Raw genomic sequence first — 18726 nt, forward strand, 5'->3', positions numbered from 1 at the left:
CTTTCGTGGTGCGAACTCTGACTCCCTAAAATAGGAGCACAAGAAGCTGCTGCAATGTGGCACTATTAAATTCTGAAATGAGTGTTCATGAAAGAATATGTGAGATTCACTAATCACCTAGAACACTCTGGTTTGGAGAAATCCTTTTTTTTTTAAAAAAAAGTGAGACAAGGGTGTGACAAATTAAGATGCATAAAATAAAATAAAATATAAAATAAAAAATATAAAATAAAAATAAAATAAAATAAAAAATAAAAATAAAATAAAAATAAAATATAAAATATAAACTAAAAATAAAATAAAAATAAAGTAAAATAAAATAATAAAATATAAAATAAAATGCAAATAATAAAAAATAAAAATAAAAAATAAAATGCAAATAATAAAAAATAAAAAATGAAAAATTGAAAATAAAATAAAATTAAAATAATAAAAAATAAAAAATAAAATAAAATAAAGTAAAATAAAATAAAATAAAATAGTATGCTCTGTATAGAGAAAGTGCAAGACATAAAGCACAGAACAGAGACAAAGCAAAACCCACAGATACTTCTCTAGATAAGCAGTTTGTTAACCCAGCCATCAGGACTAATGGGCGCTGTCCCTTTTTTTGGCAGGAAATGTGCCCAAATCCGCTCGGAAATGTGGGTCAGCCGAGCGCTCCCGCCCGGCCGGCGGCACTGCCGGCGCCCGCCGCTCCGAGGAGCCACAAGGCAGCGAAAGCGCCGCCGAAACGGGAAAATCCATCCCGCGGCCACGGCCGGTTCCCTCTAACACCATCTCCGGGAGCGCTAGGAAACTTCAGAAAAGCTCAGCGCCTTTTTGGAAGTCAGGCAAGAGCGTGTTTATCTCGCTAGGGAGAAGTCTGACCTGTCCTGCATGCAGGTTGGGAATAATTTAAAAGCCTGTTTGAGAGCTGCGAGCATCCTTCAGCGATGCAGCAGCGCCCATCCCGGTACCCACCCCCGACTGCAGCCCCAGCATCAGCCCTGGGTGCAGAACCCCCGTGGAGGTGCTTTGTGCTCCTGCCTCTCTCTGCTGGGGCTGAGGAGGCCACAAGGGCCAGCTGAGCGAGGAAACATCACAAATGGGATGTGGGGAAGGGGGAGCAAGGAGCAGCTCTGCCAGCTCATGCCTGGCACGGCTGTCGGGCCACCTGGTGCTCGAGGGCACTGGAGCAGATCAAAAATCAAAATGTGTACCTGTGTATTCACCAGCTGTGACCCTAAACCAAGGGTAGAGGCAGCATGGTTGGACCTCTCCTCAAGGAAATTATAGGATGGGACCAATCCCTCCATTAACTCTCATATCAAAATCCATGTGGTGGCCGTAGATCTCTTAGAATCAGCCTTTTGTCTGAGGAAGTTTTGTGCAGCTTCTATCCAAGACTTTGAAGCTTTTCCCAGAACTCTGAGATTTTGGGCTCTGCCACAGCTCTGGTCCTCCCAGAGGTGCCAGGTCTGTGCTGTGGCCGTGGGCCAGGTGGGCACAGAGGTGCTCAGGGTTTCTGGGGTTGTGCCATGCAGCACAGAGGTGCCCAGGGTTTGTGTGGCTGGGCCATGCAGCACAGAGGTGCCCAGGGTTTGTGTGGCTGTGCCATGCAGCACAGAGGTGCCCAGGGTTTCTGTGGCTGTGCCATCAGCACAGAGGTGCCCAGGGTTTCTGGGGTTGTGCCATGCAGCACAGAGGTGCCCAGGGTTTCTGGGGTTGTGCCATGCAGCTCTGCTCGCCCAAGCTGAGCTTCCAGGCCGTGTTTCCTGGATCTGCTGAGAGTGAGCTCAGTGTGTGATCCATCCCTGAAACATTATCTCTGCTGTTTGTGCACAGAACAAGGGTTTGGCACGGAGCTGCACGCTTCTGCCTGGGAAATCCCTTGCAGATATAGATGTGTGGAAAACAGAGAGAGCAAGCAGGATAGCAGATGTAGCAGGGAAAACAAAGCTCTGAAGGCAATTTGCCCCAGAAGGATGACTCAAGTGTGATGCCTTCCTCATGTTTTCACAGATACTGTGCAAAAAGACACAAACTTGGGCATTGGAGTGAAAGCTCCTCTTCCACAGATACCTGCATGTCTTCAACACTTTCTATTATAAGTAACAGAAACACCTTGCTTTTGAGGCAGGATTGCAAATAAAATCTCTCCTAAAATCAGCCAGCACTTGCAGACAGCTTCAGCCCCCTGCAATCAATAGTTTATAGATAAGTTGATGCATGCACTCTGAAGAAAATGAAATGAAATGTACCATGTCAGTTTACATAATCCAAGAGCCCATAGCCTTCATCTTCTGAGCCACCAAAACCAAGATCTAAAATAAGGAGATTTGGAGACTGGAGTTTAATCTCTGCATGTTTTACATACTTTCTTTTTTCCCAAAAATGTCTCAAAACCTTTTTAAGCAGGGAAGAAACAACTTAAAGTGTCAGATTGTTTTAGATATAGGCTGAGAAAACGATGTAAGTTGGGAAAAATGCTGCATAAACACCTTTCTGTGCCATGCTGACTGCCTGACATATTAGATAAGTCAGAGAAAGGCAAAAGCTTCCAGGATCCATCATCTGAATTTGCCTCAGGAATTCAGTTTTCAAATTTATTTATGTTCCTGTAGCACCCAGAAAGAACAGGAGGGGAATCCTCCTGGGATTGTGGACAACAAGAGCCAAGCCCGCGCTGGAAAATCACGGTCTCACAATAGGCTGCTATCTCTGCCTCTGTGGCAGTGGGGCTACTGCTTGTATCTGTGAAACTGCACAAAGTTTTGATCAGGAGAGCTCTCCAGGAGCCCCTGTTTAAGCACCATGATTTCCACAGGCAGGTGATGGCTTCCATGGATCCTGTCATCTTCAGGCACTCGTTATTCATCTGAGCGTGCACACAGGCACTCTTTGGTGTAGGGCTGGATGCATAAAACATTTGATGGCTGGGTTGAAAACTATTCTATTAAAGATGAAAATACTCCCTGTTTATGTTTTTCATCTATTGTTTGAAATAAATTTCTCTCAAGGGTCAGTTTCCTCCCATGGAATGATTTCAGAGAGTTACTCTGATAATGATTTATCAGATGTATGTATGCAACAGAGATCACTGGCAGCTACAAGAAAAATAACCTAAAAAAAGGTATTTCCTATTAATTGTAACAAATATCATGGCAACTGTCATATGAGTAGTTTAAAAAGTATGAGACACAACAATTTCATTATTTTCAAGGAAACAAAAACCACAACAAAAGAAACCAGATGAGAACTTCCAGAAAAAAAAGAAACATGTTGTCTTTTATGCAGACTCTCATTCCTTTGTTGGAATATTTACATATACACCTTTACATTTGCAGATTTTCACATTTACTTTTTGCATTCCTGCACAGCTCTGCCAATCGCCACGATTTTACAAGATGAAATGAAAAGTGTAGAAGATAAGGATAAAGCAAACACTACAAAATCCCTTGGCTTGAACACTGATACAACTGATTATTGTTTTAATCTAGTGCTTCTAGAGCAGTATTTACCTACTATTTAATATTTTTTATTTAATATTTAATATTTGGTTTCATTTAACCAGGTAAGGCCTCAAGAGAATGGATGCTGACTTGTCTCTTTCTAACCCTGAGCATCAACCAGGTTATCCTAAAGCCCCTAAATTTTCTGCAGTGTGCTGTTAGAAACCCTTCCCCGTTGAGTGCACCCTAAAGAGATGGATGTCACTATTTGGGGACCCTGTGGCAAGGGCAGAGGACCTGCCAGGAAAGCCAAGTCAGAGTCTCCATGGAAGGCCCACGTTACAACTCTATGGAACCAAGGCCTGAGGAAGAAGGAAGTGTTCCAGTGGAAATGGAAATAGCAAAACTGACAAGGAAAAGTCAAAACAGAGCCCTCTGAAGCAATCAACGTAGCACCCATTACTCAAGAACAGAATCTGCTGCTGGGTGCTGGTCTGGGAGATAATACATGCACTGTCTTTCCTGTTTTCATCTCCCCTGACAGCTTGGCCCTCTAAGTTATTTCTGTACTACTCTGTCTCCTTACTTCAGTCTTCATTCTTGAATTTTCATCACAGTGTCTCCCTAGAGCCTTTTCCTCATCCTGGGCTACTAATCTGTGGGATGATAAACCCAGGAGACAAAGCTTTTTGTGCAGTAAGCTACATTTTGGGGTTTTTTTTGTTCTTGCTCTGTCTGTTCTGCCATTCTTACTGATCTCTGAAACACATGGGGCAGAGGACAGTAAAGAAGCACAGAGAGATAGAAGTGTAAGTGAAGTTATTGCCCAATGCAGAAGAAGGCTCAAGTTACATCATCTTCAGATGGAAAAACTATCAGAAGTAAGGTTTTAGAAGACAAAATGTCTTCCCTGCTGACAGCACCGTGAGGAATAGCTGCAGGGCAGAATTTTAAAAACAGAGGTTGTCTTGACCTCTCTCCAGCCTTGCATGGTGCTCAGCATGACAAATCAGGGAAAAAAAATATTATACTGGGTCAGACACAAAGACACATCACATTGCAACAGAGATGCAACAGCAGCCCTGATTTCTCCATGGCTCTGGATGACATGAACCAAGATACTGCATTTAACATGACTGCAAGAAAGGTTTGGAAAGAGAGAGTTCAGAAAAGAGCAACAAAATAATTAAGGGACTAGAGGGCTTTACCTATGAGGAAGATTAAAAGAACTAAATAAATATGTCAAGTTTGGCTAAGTGATAACTAAGGAGAGGCATTCCAACCATCTACAAATATTTGACTGGCACAGACACTAGGGAAGGGAAGGAATTACTTAGCAGGAAACAAGCAGGTATAACATGGAGTAAGGGGATGAAATTAAGAAATAGAGAATTGAGAAATCTAAGGCAAATCCTCCTGACAATGAGTTCTAATAATCTGCAGAAAACATACCAGCATATATGCAAGAGGGAACAACCTTGCATTGGTAAGGAGGGGGACTTAAGTGACTTGCTGGGCCTTTCTAATCTCAAATATTTCTGATTCTATAATTACAAATTATTAAATTTAATGACATGTGCCAGTTGTTTCTTTTTTTTTAGCAACTTCTGACTGTTGCCTCAGGTCATAAGTGTGCAATTATTTCCTAACTAAAGGTCTTACATTTTGACTCGTGCATCCTTATGAAATTAACTAGGTTGGTCTCTTTTTTTTTCTAACTTAAATTGAATTTCTATTAATGCATTTTCTCTTATTTCCAACTAGCAGCTATCTCCCCATGCTCACAGCTCATAATTCCCTCTTTATGCACACTCAAAGCTTCGTGGCTCAGCGCCTGAACCTGCTCAGCCTCAGGTTGAATGCCTGCTGTGTTCAAGGGAGCTGCTGTTCCCAAGCCCAGATGAGCACAGGGGCTCTTCTTCCTCTGAGGATGAACTGCATGCAACAAAGGGGAACAAAAATGCTACATGATATTTTCAGCTGAGAGCTGCTTGCAGAGCTTTGAAAGCAGATCAGGCCCATATGAAATGCCTCATGTCACTGCTCACCCCAGTGTCACAGCACCACTCAGCAAATGAAAACAGGTGTTCCTGTGCTACTGCCCAAGCTCCAGGCCAGAATCACAGCTGGTGGGTAGGAAGATTCCTCTCTTTCTCTTTGGCAGACTCCTGGGTTTTGATGCATATGCTTGCTTGTGCATCCAACATATACTCCAGAGCATCCCCTGAAATGGGTACAAAGCTAGGGAGTGGTCAGAAGGTTGTGGCCTCATGTGAGCAGTCATTTTGGGGGTCCACGTGGTTTGTTCTGCTCTGTCTCAGACAGCAGGCAGTGGCACAGCTTTTGCTGATATTTTACCATTGGCTCTGTTACATGCACAGTCCCTCAAGAGAGTTCATCCAGTCTAGTTCCTTGTGAATTATTACCTAAATATATCTTTTGTCCAGGTAAGAGTGCAGCTCACCTCCCACTGTGAAAGGCAATCTGTGATGCCTATTGCTTTTGTGATGCATTCTTTTGGTTCCCCCCTGTAGTGCAGCTGCAGACAGGGCACCCTGTGTCATCAATACCTGACACACTCACGCTCCCTTCATTCTTGGCTACCTGCTTAAAACTCCTTCCCTGGACTCCAGCCTCAGCCAAGGCAGTAAATGGCAGCAGAGTTTCATCAGGATGTGGTGACAGCAGTGCCTGCAAACGCTCTGGTGCAGCACAGGCAGTGTGGGATCCTCCCGGAGCAGGAGATGGGGCTGCACACAGAGTCCCCTCTTTGCTACCCGATCCTGAGCCCAGAGATCCTGTCTGCCAGCACTTGTGAGAGCTGCTCCTCTGAGGAGAGCAGAAGACGTGAGAGCCTGGCTGTTTCATCCCAGAGTGAGTAAATCCTCAGTGAAAGATGCTGGGTGCTGGCATTACAAATATTCTGAACACTAATTACCAGGAATCTGGTTCCCAAATCTTTTCGCTTTCAAGATAACACTGCAGCAATCGGGCTGAAGTGGGATAATTAAACAAAGCACTGTCTCCTCTCCTCTCCCCTCCTCCCCCAGTCACTCTGCAGCCCTGTCTGTCATTTCCCAGCACGGAATGAGAGGAAGATGAGATGCCTGATAGGAAAGCTCAGTTGCTGTGTGCATTTTACAGGAGGTGTGGCTTCAGCACAGCTTCCTCACCAGGAAAGAGCCACAAGGAGCCCTGGCTGCTCCTGTGGATGGTTTATCACTGAGCTGAGTCCAGCCAGAAGTAGGTGAAAAAGATGTAGGCAAAGAAAGGGAGGAAGGAATGAAAATATTTGCCCATTTTCCCAAAGCAAGAACAGGCAAAATCTCACTCTCTTTTTGAAACCCACTGATTGTGAATCCAGTTTTGGCAGCTGTGATAAATGTCCTGCAGCATCTAAATACTTGGGGTACAAGAACAGGATTACTGCCTGTCAGAACTTGTCTATCTTCTGAATATTCTGCCCAAAGCAGCAAAAAAATGAGTAATAACATGGTACTGGCAGCTCTTCATTAAGGTACAGCAACTTCAGCCACTGTCTTAGTCCACAGTCTTCTCTCTGTCTCCACAGCTTACTAAAACAACTTTAAATGTTGCAGTTTTGGTCTTAAACCAAGGAGAGGAATTGTTCTTTCACATCTGACCAGCAAATAAAAGTATCCTTGCCCAGATTTGGACTTTTCACGAACATACATTATATACAGCTTTTATATATACATATATACATACATACATACATATATGTATATGCATATCTTTCCCTCTTTCCCATTTGGGCAAGTCTTTTAGAGTATGTGATACAGTGAATGCCAGTTTAACCCATGTATTGCTGGATAAATGGAAAATAAACTTCTGGTTTTAGATTAAAAATCTAAAGCCAAGACTTGTGGCTCCTGATTTCTTCAGGGCTTTGTATGGAATTTTAGTTTGTGTGCATTTTTACATTCAATAGCTGGGGTTTTCTTACTTCCTTAACAGTTTTCAGTTACAAAATGCTTTCCTGTAGAACTGTCCACTAGACAGTCTAGTGGACTTCACCCACTATTTTCACCCTTATTTCAGGCCATTTTTTGCTTCTTGCACTTGTCCAGCCCCTGAGAAAACAAAACTCCCAAGTCACATACTTTTGTATCATTCTGCTAATCACTCACAGAAAATAAAGAGGGGAAAAAACACTTACCATTTCCCATGTATTTTCTCCAGGCTGTTTGATAAACATTTTCATCAATTAGATTTTTCTGAACTTCCCTGTGGTGGCTATTGTTGCTTGTCTCTTTGGTTTGTTGATCATTTCCATAGCTCTCAGCATAGACACTGTTCAGAAAAAAACAAACAAACAAATAAAACCCAACCCAAACCCCAAATATAAAACAAAGAGCATTTTTTTCTCAGCCTTCTGAACCGTGGGTCAGGCACTCTGCATGGTTACTTTACAGAGGTAGAGGTAGTTCATATATTTGCTTTCACTCAGAGTTTCTGTTGAATAGGAAACAAAACACTCTTCTGAGGATGCACAAAACGAAACAGCAGCTCTACTTATGCACAGAAAACAAATTACCTTTGGGTAGAATAAGAATATTACAGTCCAGGATTGATGTGGTTTTCATATTATCTTAAAGAATGATGTGAAATCTTTCCTCTCTGCACTTTTTCTTTAATGAAGATGAGATTTAACTGCACCTCTGAGGCACTCAGATTCAGGACATTTGCACATTCTGTGACTCCTAGCAGACTCTGGCTCACTTCTCTGAAGGTAATTTCACTGTGACAGCTGTGAGAAAGCATCTATAGATTGTTCTGCAAAATGTAACTTTCCATTAGGAGCCAGGGGGACTATTCTCCAGCAATGAGAACTCTTTGATAAACATTTATTTTTGTCTTTTTCACCTGGACAAGACTCTGCTACAGTGCTTGGAACAGCTGCCAGAGCAGATCTGGTTGCATTTCTTGTAGCTACTGGCAATCCATGTAGTGGCAGTGGTATCAGTGGTCAGACAAGCATTGCCATTCCTTAGAGTCCTGTTTATATATCCCATCTCAGAGGGAAGCTCTTGTCTCCTCACTGCTCAGGCCTGGCTGGGAAGGGGTTGGCCAAGGACAAGGGGACACTTTTGTTTGGTGTTTCATATGACTTCCTTGTTTGTCTCCAGGCTTACCATGACAGCAATATTTTTTTTATTTTTAATTTTTGTGGAGTTTCAGACTCCATAATTTCTATTCTTCCCCTGCTGTTGCCTTTCTGCAGAGCAGCTAATTTTCATTCCGAGGATGGTGTAGAGAGCAGCTCACTAGTTAACACAAGAGGCAGCCATCTGACAAAGGACTGGGAAAGGACTTGGGCTTTCTGTTCTAATAATCACAAGTGCCAGTAACAGGACAGGACGAGAGGCTCAAACAAAAATAAATTAATTAGCAAGGACATTATTTATGCACTGGGAATTCCTAGTGTATGTGGTGTCTGCTCTAATAACCTGTGGACAAATCACCTCCCTCTGCTGTAACACCTTAGGGAGAGGGCCAGCAGAGGAAGACAAATGCAAGATCCCATCTAAAGGGAAAAGGATAAGAAGCAGCTGGAAAATCTGAGGGGAAAGGCCCTGCATAGAGAGCAGAGAGATCCATATGGACACCTGCCCCTCACCACAGCTCTTCTTGCTCCTGGCTAGACATGTTCCAGAGTGATCTGCACTTAATACCAACAGGATTGTGGCCCATGGGGATCTGAGCATTCCAAGCTTGCTGTTCCCAATGTGGTGAAACAGAGGTGAGCACAGAGTTTTTAGGAGAAAAGGAAAGAAAGAAAAAAAAAAGAAAACTTTTCACAACATCTTTTAAAAAACAAATGGAACCATATAATTTGTCTTACATTGCAATTACTTCTCTGTTTGAGATGTTCACTATTTTCTGCCATTGTAATTTCACATACTGGATAATTAGTACCCTCTGCACAGAAACAACAGGAATGGCTGGGCAGCAGGAGAACTCTTTCTGGATGCTGCTACAATAAAATATTGTCTCATTTCTTCTCAGCTCATGACTCAAATCCAGGTGTGCAGAGGAGTAAAACTGAAAGGCCAGAATATTAAGTTACAAACCAAAGATAGTTTCTTGAGCAGTCCAGCAGAGCAAAGAAAAGCCATAATGTATAAAATTGATATGAACGTGAACATCGGTTCAAGAACTGATAGGAATGTGAGCATGAAATTGGTGTTTTGAAACAATCTCCTGCAGATGACCCTTGGAATACAGCCATTGACTCCATATGGAGGTAAAAGTCTGCCTCTTTTTCTTTCTGAGGGATCAGACACAGAAATTGAAACGACAAATCTGTGTAAGAGTATTGCCTGAAATACTGATTTTTAAACACTGTCTAATGACTCAGTGAAAGAATATCACAACTTTATCCAAATTGCATTTCAGCTCTATGGAAGCAGAGTATGATGCGCTAGGAAACAAATATTCAAGTTTCCCTTCTAAAATAAATCAATTGATTGAGAATTATATCACAGGATTTTGAAATTCTGAAGTGAATATGTTGATGTTAAGTTAGTGGTGACATCTTTAAAGTATTTGTTAAACTATAAACTAAACTTTATATCAGGCTTTCAATGATTTCACAAAACTCTGGACTAAAAGCTCTTACACATATTCTTTGAAATCATTGTAAGTTTCAGTTTTAAATAGGATAAGGAATTTAAATTTATATGGTGTGCCATTGCTTCCCTCTGTTACAGAATTTGTATAGCAGTGTGAACAAGGGAAATATTGCCAACAGAAGGTAAAAATGCTTCAGCAGGACACGGGCTTACTATAATGACAGAAAAATGGATGCCAAGATATGCTTAGGGAGAAAAAAAAAGTTTCCATAACTTTTGAGAGATAAAATTTACATTTACAGATCTGAATGGATGCCTCAGTTTTCTGACAAAAGTGCCTTTCACTGAGGTTGTTTTCATTTTACTCAGTATTTTAAACTGGGGCAAGCACCTTTCCTCATGGAATGTCCTGTCTGCTAAAACAAATGGAAAGGAAAATCAAAACCAGGTTACTCCTAAACAACATTATTGTTAGGTAAAAAACTTTTACAGTCAGTTTTCCAAAAGTAATATACAACTCCAGGCACAGGGAGGCAACAGCTTAGAATAATAATTACAGCTGATCTCAGCCAAATTTGAGAAACAGTTTCTTGCACATAGCCAAGAGGAAATAAAAATGCCTCAATTCATACCAGCCAAAAAAGGGTATAATGCAGTCTCCTATGTGGTAGAATCCAAATAGTAATATTTAAATGCAATGTTATTATCCTATTTCTAGGAATAGAATAATTTCTAGAGTTCATTAGAACATGATGAATTTCACTATATTGAAAATCGTTTTGAATTTAAACCACAAGCTAATTCTCAATACAAAGATAAAGCCTAAAGAGGAAAAATAAATCTTACAGAATCCTCCTAGAATTAATATTGGATTTTCCAAGTTCAAATTACAATAACACCATCATCAAGAGGGTCTTCAATTAACCTCATCTGACATTCCAAGCTGAATATTTTATGGGTTGTGAAGCATGCAAATAGAAACTTCAATTAAAGACAGACTTCATACATTGGACAGCTTGTGAGAATAATGTGAAACATTATGTAACCAGCCTGGTGCTTTGGTAAACACCCACAGATGATGGAGAGGAGACTGAAAAAATTGAGGATCAGCATCCTAAATCCTTTCTCAGGTAGAGCCTAGAAAGATTAAGAACTTGTTTACACAGGGGAGCAGGGACTCCCTTCACATTCTTTTCCATTTTGGTTTCTGCACGTCTGGATGACCTGCATTCACACAGCACAAATCTCAGCATGCATTAACTGCTGAGAGAAAATGTATTCTGTGCTTCTTTTGGAGCTGTGGCAGGTTCAGAGTGCATTAAGTGAAAGCATGCTAATATTCCTTGGGTGCAGCTGGGCCACAGGCAGCTCCTGCCTCTGCCTCCCCAGCAGGAGCTTCTCCCTCTGGAATGCTGGAAGGAGCCCTTGGCTGGGGCAAACACAACCCAGGGGTCACCTTGGTGACACCCCTGTTCCTATGGACTGCTTTGGCACATCTGCCTGCAGAGGACAGCCACCCCAGAGGAGAGAAGGTGAAGGTTCAGGCTGCTGGGTGAGGAAACGTGGCTGCAAGGCTCTCACTTCAGGTGGCTGATTTGCTGAGGGGTCAGTGCAGGGTTTTTCTGCTCTTCTGCACTCAAGTGAGAGCCCAGCATGAATCTTTTTACACCACTGGTAGAAAACCTGTCATCGCTTTGCATAGGCAGCTTGTTAGTACCAAGAAACTGAGCTGGGCTTGTGGCTATTTTTTCCCTTTACTTTTCTTACTTTTCTTACTTTCCTTATGCTTCTATTAGTTGCAGCAAATATTAGATATTTTGACACACCTCCAGGACCTGTTTTTCCATGTATCTGCTGGAGACTTGTAGCTGTTTGAAGTTTTAACCTTTCCTTAGTGACTGTGGCAGAGAAAACACTACTTAGACTTGCTGCTGGTTTTGTGCATTTAAAATCTCCTGCTCCCACTCTGACTATCAAATGGGTGTTTGTGTGGATTTTCACAAGCCCTATTTTATTTCATGCATGATGATAACCCTTTCCCCTAAATCTTCAAAAAGGTAAGTATTTTCCCTGTTCAAACCCAGAAATAATGGTTAAAAAAAAGATTTTGAGAATGTAGTAGTTCACTGTATCTCAGCTATCCATCCCTCAACTGGTCTGTTCCCCCCTTCTGCCATCTGACATATATTTTCTCCTTCCACTCATTTGGCTTCTCCCAGCAGGAAATCTTCTCTTACCAGAGCAGTTTTAAAATGTGACTGCTGGCTCCTGCTTTTTCATGCAATTTAAAAAAAAAAAAAAAAAAAAAAAGATAAACACTGTCTCCCTACCCCCAAAAAACTATTAATAGAAGTGTACTTACAGTGCACAGTTCAAACTAAGAATAGTGTTAAGTACTATATCCTAATTAGCAGAGTACAGTAATGCTCTCATTTTAATCAATGGGTTTTGAAGTTCCAGCTTTCATGGGATGCAATGAAGCACATTTCAGAATGCAGCACCATGGAGCTCTATGCCATATTTCATAGGCATTTTCCTCCCCAATTACAAAGGGCAGAATTGCTGTAAACAGAAACATTTTTTGAGGCTTTTTTCCCAGGATAAAACTTAGCAGTGCAGCTGCAAATCAGCTCTGCATAAGAAATGCACAGACTGGGGGAGCAGGGAGGCAGGAGGCTCTGGGCATCATTAACCCCTGGTGCTCTGACAGCTATTCCAAAGCACAGTTGCTGCCTCTGTGTCCTTTGTGCCCATCCTTGAGAGGTGTGACACGAACTGTGTTGGACAGCAAATCCAAGGTGAGAAGGAGAAGAGTTCATGGCAACAGGAGGTGTAAAGGCTGCACCTTTTTTCTCTTTTCTTTGTGAATGGATCATTTTGAAATGTAGCACCGTTATGGCCCCCTGTGATCCTTTCTTACCTTCAGTGGTTTCCTTTGCAAAGGAGGCTCATACAAGGAAATTTTCTTTCCACCTTCATGCCTGTCCTTCCTCCTTCCCTTTCCACAGTCCTCAAACTGAGAGTAGCATTGCAGCCAAATCTGACCAAGAACATGAGGCTTCAAAAATGCAGAAACTTTGGGAAAATGGTGGAAGACTGAAACATGGTGGAAGACTGAAACATGCTGAAGGACAGGGTGGCTCAGCCCACAGCCTTTGTGCACAGATCTTTGGGAAACCCAGGCTCATTTCTACCCAGGGATGTGGAGCAACCTGGTGGTTGCTCCACTTGTGTAATTTTGCACAGCTTCTTGAAGAAGTTATATCTTCTAAATTGTTATGTCTTCCTAATTGTGTTTTGCAAAAATAAATATTTTGTTTAGTCATCTGAGATATGTTTTTTATGAGGCTCGTAATAGTAGCTACATAAAAGAAGAAGTACATTTCTCATACTTTGAATTTTTTCATGGTCCAATAGGCTAATATTAAAACAAAATGGGATAACAGTGGGAACATAGCCACATTACACACAATGAAAGCAGCATTCCCCCACTTTAAAAGGTCTTTTAAGACCCTTTAAAAACAGCCTGTGAACTCCTGGAGAAATAATGTACTAAAGTTTGATCAAATGCACAAGAAAATGCTATACACAAAAAAGAAAATGAAAAGGAGGGGAAATCATATAGCTCTGAATTTTTTATCTTCCTCTATATAGACCACAAGAGTCTTCTCTGATTAAGTGATTAAGTGTCCAGGGAAAATGTGATTTTGAGGAAGGAGTTTCTCTTCATTTCTCTGCTTTCTTAGCTGTTTTCTGGACAGCTTTTTGTTCAAAATAGCTTGCAATGTCACCAAATCACCAAATGGGCAGATCTAGGAACGGATATGTGTGAATTTTGTCCCAGAATTGCAGTTGCAGAGAGGAGGATTCACAGCACACCAAAGAAAGAACAAAAAATATCACAATGCTTATCGCCTACACACAAAAAAATAGCTCAGAGTGGGTGGGGAGGTGGAAGCAAGTGCACTGAGACAGATATAGTGAAGAACTGAATGTGCAACTGCTAAAGGGGTCACACTCTTGTGCAAACCAAGCAGGTCATGTGGGCAGGCCTGAGAGAAGCTATTTCTGCTGATATTCAAAGCCAACTGTCCCTTTTTGAGCATTATTCCCTTGCTCTTCCCTGTACCCATTTGCACAGTGACTCTTCTCCCTTATTTTGTACTTGTAACTGTTGATGGTTTGATATCATCTGCTACTCACTAGAAATAATAATAAATTGAATGCATCGATTAAAAAAAAATCCAGACTCTAAAATTTGCTGATTTAAATTAGGTTAAGAAGAAGTGTTCAAGATAAAGGAAATTAGATGAAAACCAAGACGAAATCTCTGCCCAAGAGATTGCCTCTACATGCCAGAGAAACAACAGCCAACTCTCTTTCCCAAATGAGGAATCAGCTCTTATGCAGTGGCCAATACCACAGAACTTTCATTTTATCTGTCTAGTTCTAAGGAAGATCCTCACTGCATCCCACCAGGCACAGATGTAATCAGACAAGTTTTAATCTTTTCTTGCAAGCCAGTCCCCTCAGCAATCTCCAGCACTGCATTTCTTTGATTTCTTTTCCAACTGCTCTGCAGCTTCAAGGAGAGGGGATGTCCAGCCCCATACTCTGTGTTCTAAGGGCCAGCTCCCTTCTGCATCAGAGGGACCCAAGGGCACTTAGTAGGAAACATTAAACATCTTGCAGAAACAACCAAGATTTTCCATTTCACCATTCTCAAACAGAACAGAATTATAGTTCCTTCCTGAGTAGGATTATGATGGTTTTTCATAGGCAGACTAAAAAAAAAGTAAAATAAAATGCAAAAATGGCTGTTTTGCTGTGATGCTGCATTGCAGATTCACATCTAATTTCTGCTAATGTTATCCACTCAGTCATTTTCAACATCGCTGTTTTCCAAATTTTTCCTCCCACTGAATCTGTATGTTTGATTAATGTTTTCCCAGATGTCTGAACCTGGGGAAAAAAGGCACTTTTGGTCTCATTTTGTTAAGTGTTAGGAATCACTTTGATGATCCATAACTAATTTTACTGTACTTGTCACAAAGCAGATGTGTGGCAATAGTCCCCTAAGCAAGCTGCATTCAATCGTTACAAATTCCTGAGCTCCCCTTTCTATTTCCCCCCCTTTTTTGTGCTTATTTTTTTCATTAGTAATTAACCTTCACAGTTTATCATATTCTCTTTCAATGGCTTATTGAACCCATTTGACACAGGAGTTACACTTTTGATCCAAACACATTTCATCCTCTCTTTTTAGCTTCAATCCTTTGAAGAATGTCAGATTAGGATGCAGTTTGAGGAACACAATTCTTCATTTCGGCTGTTTTGTCTCAATCATTTAGCACATTAACTCTTCCTATTTCTAATTAACCTGGAAGATTTTTGCATTCAAAGGATGGAGAGTCTTTAAACATTAAGAAGGACTATAAACATGAAAGATTGTAAAAAATTCCCACTTAAAGAATTAGAGTTAGAGACAACTCTGTTGTCTCCTACTCAGCATCCATAATTTGCAACAGCTTCTCAGCTAATTTTATTTCAGCCCTCTCCCCTGGAAAGGTAGAAATCACCTCTGAATTGTCCCTCTTATTTCTGATAAGCTCAGCTATCACAACAACAGAGAGATGACTGATGCTATTGAATCTGACAACGGGAGGAATTTATGCAACAATCTAAAAAGAAACTACCCCTTTGTGGCTGTGCAGAAAACACAACTACTCAGATTCACAAAGTAGCTGAGGCTGGAGGGCATCTCTGGGAATTGTCAAGTCCAACCTTGTGCTCAAAGCAGTGTCACCTACAGAGGCATTGCTTGGGGTCATGCCCAGTTGGGGTTTGAGTATCTCCAATGACAAAGACTGAACAGCCTCTCTCTGGGCAGCCTGTGACAGTGTTCAAGCACTCCCACAGAGGGAAAAAAAAGCCAGAAGTGATTTTCTTTTTCTTTTGTTTAAAAAGAATGTTTTATATTTCAATTTGTATTGCCCATTTACTACTTTTGAAAGTCACATCTCATTACACTCACAAAACAGATTTCTTGCCAAGGTATATTCTGCAGGAAAAATAAAACAGCTACAAAAAGTGCACCTGTTTTTCCTCAGAAGGTGACAAAGTGCACTTGTCACATAAACCTAGATATTTATACTACTGGACATATCATAATCCTTGTGAAACAAAAATAGTGTGTTCACTTTAATGTATATGACAAATACACTCAGAAATAAAGGAATTATTTGCCAGTGAAGGTTGGAAAAAAAGCCATAGAATAATTTATGTCATAGTAGATATTAAGAGAGAAATTATTGTATTGTTCTTGTGCCTTCTTCTAAAATTTTAGGAGAATTTACTTGTTTGGTTCCTACTCTTCAACTCCTTTTCAGTGAGAGGTGAAGATGCATGTGGGTATAGCTTATCTACATTAGGTCTCTGGAAAAAAACATAGGTGAAACTTAGAAGAATTTTGTGTCTGAGTCTCAAAACTGAACATGGGAGAACCCAGGAGGAGTCTCTGGTACACCATTTGAACAGGAGCATTGTCAACTAACAAAAGATGCACTCAAATAATTGCAAAACTAAAACTTGGTGAACTTCTCTGTTTCACACCCTTCCTCAGAAAGTCCTTTGGGCCTAGCTGACCTTTCACCTGGTATTCAAGGGGTTCTTTTACCTTCAACTTGTATTCAAAGGGGTTCTCCTTCCTTTAAAGAAGATGAAGTATAAAATACTGACCAACTGTCTAATTAAGTGAATTGTACCTGAATTTTTATCAAGGGTCATTCTGTTTAACTTCAGCAGGTGGATTTCATTGGGCAGATCTTTTGCAATAAAGGCCCAGAGATCCTGCTTGGTCAGAAGGTAAAGTTGGTTTTTATGTTTAAGGTGCACGAGTTAACAACTCACTGGCCTCCCTGGGGCTGAATACTCATGATATTTGCTTCCATTTCCTACAAATCTTTCCTTACCATGACTTGTAAAGCTCTGTCCCACCTGGGGAGCATTGCAGCCTTTCCAGCCTTTGGGGCTGACTGCTCCAAGCCCCTCATTTAGGTAATCCAACATCCCCATCCTCTACACACAGTGATGCTTTGTAGGAAAGGAGCCAAGGAATACTGGCTGGGTTTCCCATCTGGAGGACCAGGCAGGAGCTGGATTTGAAGTATGCTGACATGTCCACCTTCCCCTCAGCCCAGACACAGCACTTAGCTGGAAATGAGTAATTGGTGTAATGGGCAATTGAATTTTGGCAACCAAAGTTGGTGCTCTGACAGAGACCAAGGTACCACCTTCGCTTTGGAGGTCAGTCAGGTGCAGGATGAAATTTGTGTTCCAAAAAGGAGAGGCAAGCCCACAAAAATGCAAGAGGCTGGCTAACAGATGCTACCTTTTGCCAGAGAGACACTTGAATTTTACCCTACTGATGTACAATGTGGTTCTTCATGATAATTCAGAAACTATGGTCCTCAGTGGTGCATGGACCTTTTGGACAAAAGAAACCTTGAGAAGACATGTAGAAACAGGAACCATTAACAGTTTTTCCTGTTGTTTTGTTGTTTTTTTTTTCCCTGTGGAATGTGTTTTGTTTTGATTTTTTGGCTGTTTTTTCTACCCATTTCACAGTGGGCGGAAAATGGTGACTGAGACATTGTCACAATGTTGAAACTCATCTGTCTGGAAGGGTGTAACACCATGTGCTGTGGGAGAAGGAGATGGCATGAGGGAGGGAAGAGGAGAGAATGAGGTGCCATTTCTTGGATTAGAGCTTTTATAAGCTTCCAGGAGAGAGGAAATTCAGATGTTTAGCTGGCAGCAGTTGGTGATGAGGGAAGAGCCCTGGCTCAGTTCCTTGTTGGGCTCGGGGAGCAGTTTCCCTCCATCTGTTAAGGAGCTTCTGATTAGATGAGGTAGGTTAAATCTTTTTTCCCTCTGCTCTCCCTTCCCAATGGTTGGGAAATCACTTATTTGTGCTGCTGGGAGCAAAGAGAAGAGAAATGAAACCACAAAGCCAGAGCAGGGCTTTTTAAACTCTTTGTAGGTTGCAGAGGCTTGGAAAGAGATGATTAGAGTGATTGAAGATTGATGGAAGTGATAAGATTGGTGAAAGGGCACAGAAAGGAGCAAGGAATGATGTGTTTGCTTAATGGGATAGCCATCTTAAGTTTCTCTGTTAGATTGCCCGGTTTACAATCTGCTTAATATTTGCTCTTATCTCCTAAAAATGGTGGCTTATTGTACATTTTCTGAAACTGTTTTCAGAAAGGGCAATTTTTATATCTCCTAATGTGTGTGAATTGGTGCAGAGAAAGAGGAGTTACTACATACATTCCATGGGCCAGTGTGGCTTGTCTCAAGGCCATGCTGAAGTAAAATCAACTGCATCATGTTACAGTGATGTTTTCCACCTACAGGCACTTCTGAGCTGACTGCCATAGTGATTAAACTGAGATTGTACAGGATTGGAAATAGAGGCCAGTACAAGCTCTTTGGGCAGCAATGCTCTGACATCAAGTCCTGGCAGGTTTTAGAGCAATAAAGAAGACACATGATTACAAAAATTAAAAAAAAACAAACAAAACAAACAAAAAAATACACTGGCAAAAGCCCTCCAGCAAATCCCAAATATATTCAGGCACACAGGCCAAATCAAAAAGACAAAAAATAAAAAGGAATAATATTATTTCTGAAGGAAA

Source organism: Molothrus aeneus, chromosome 2 (assembly GCF_037042795.1).
Source record: "Molothrus aeneus isolate 106 chromosome 2, BPBGC_Maene_1.0, whole genome shotgun sequence".
NCBI lineage: Eukaryota > Metazoa > Chordata > Aves > Passeriformes > Icteridae > Molothrus > Molothrus aeneus.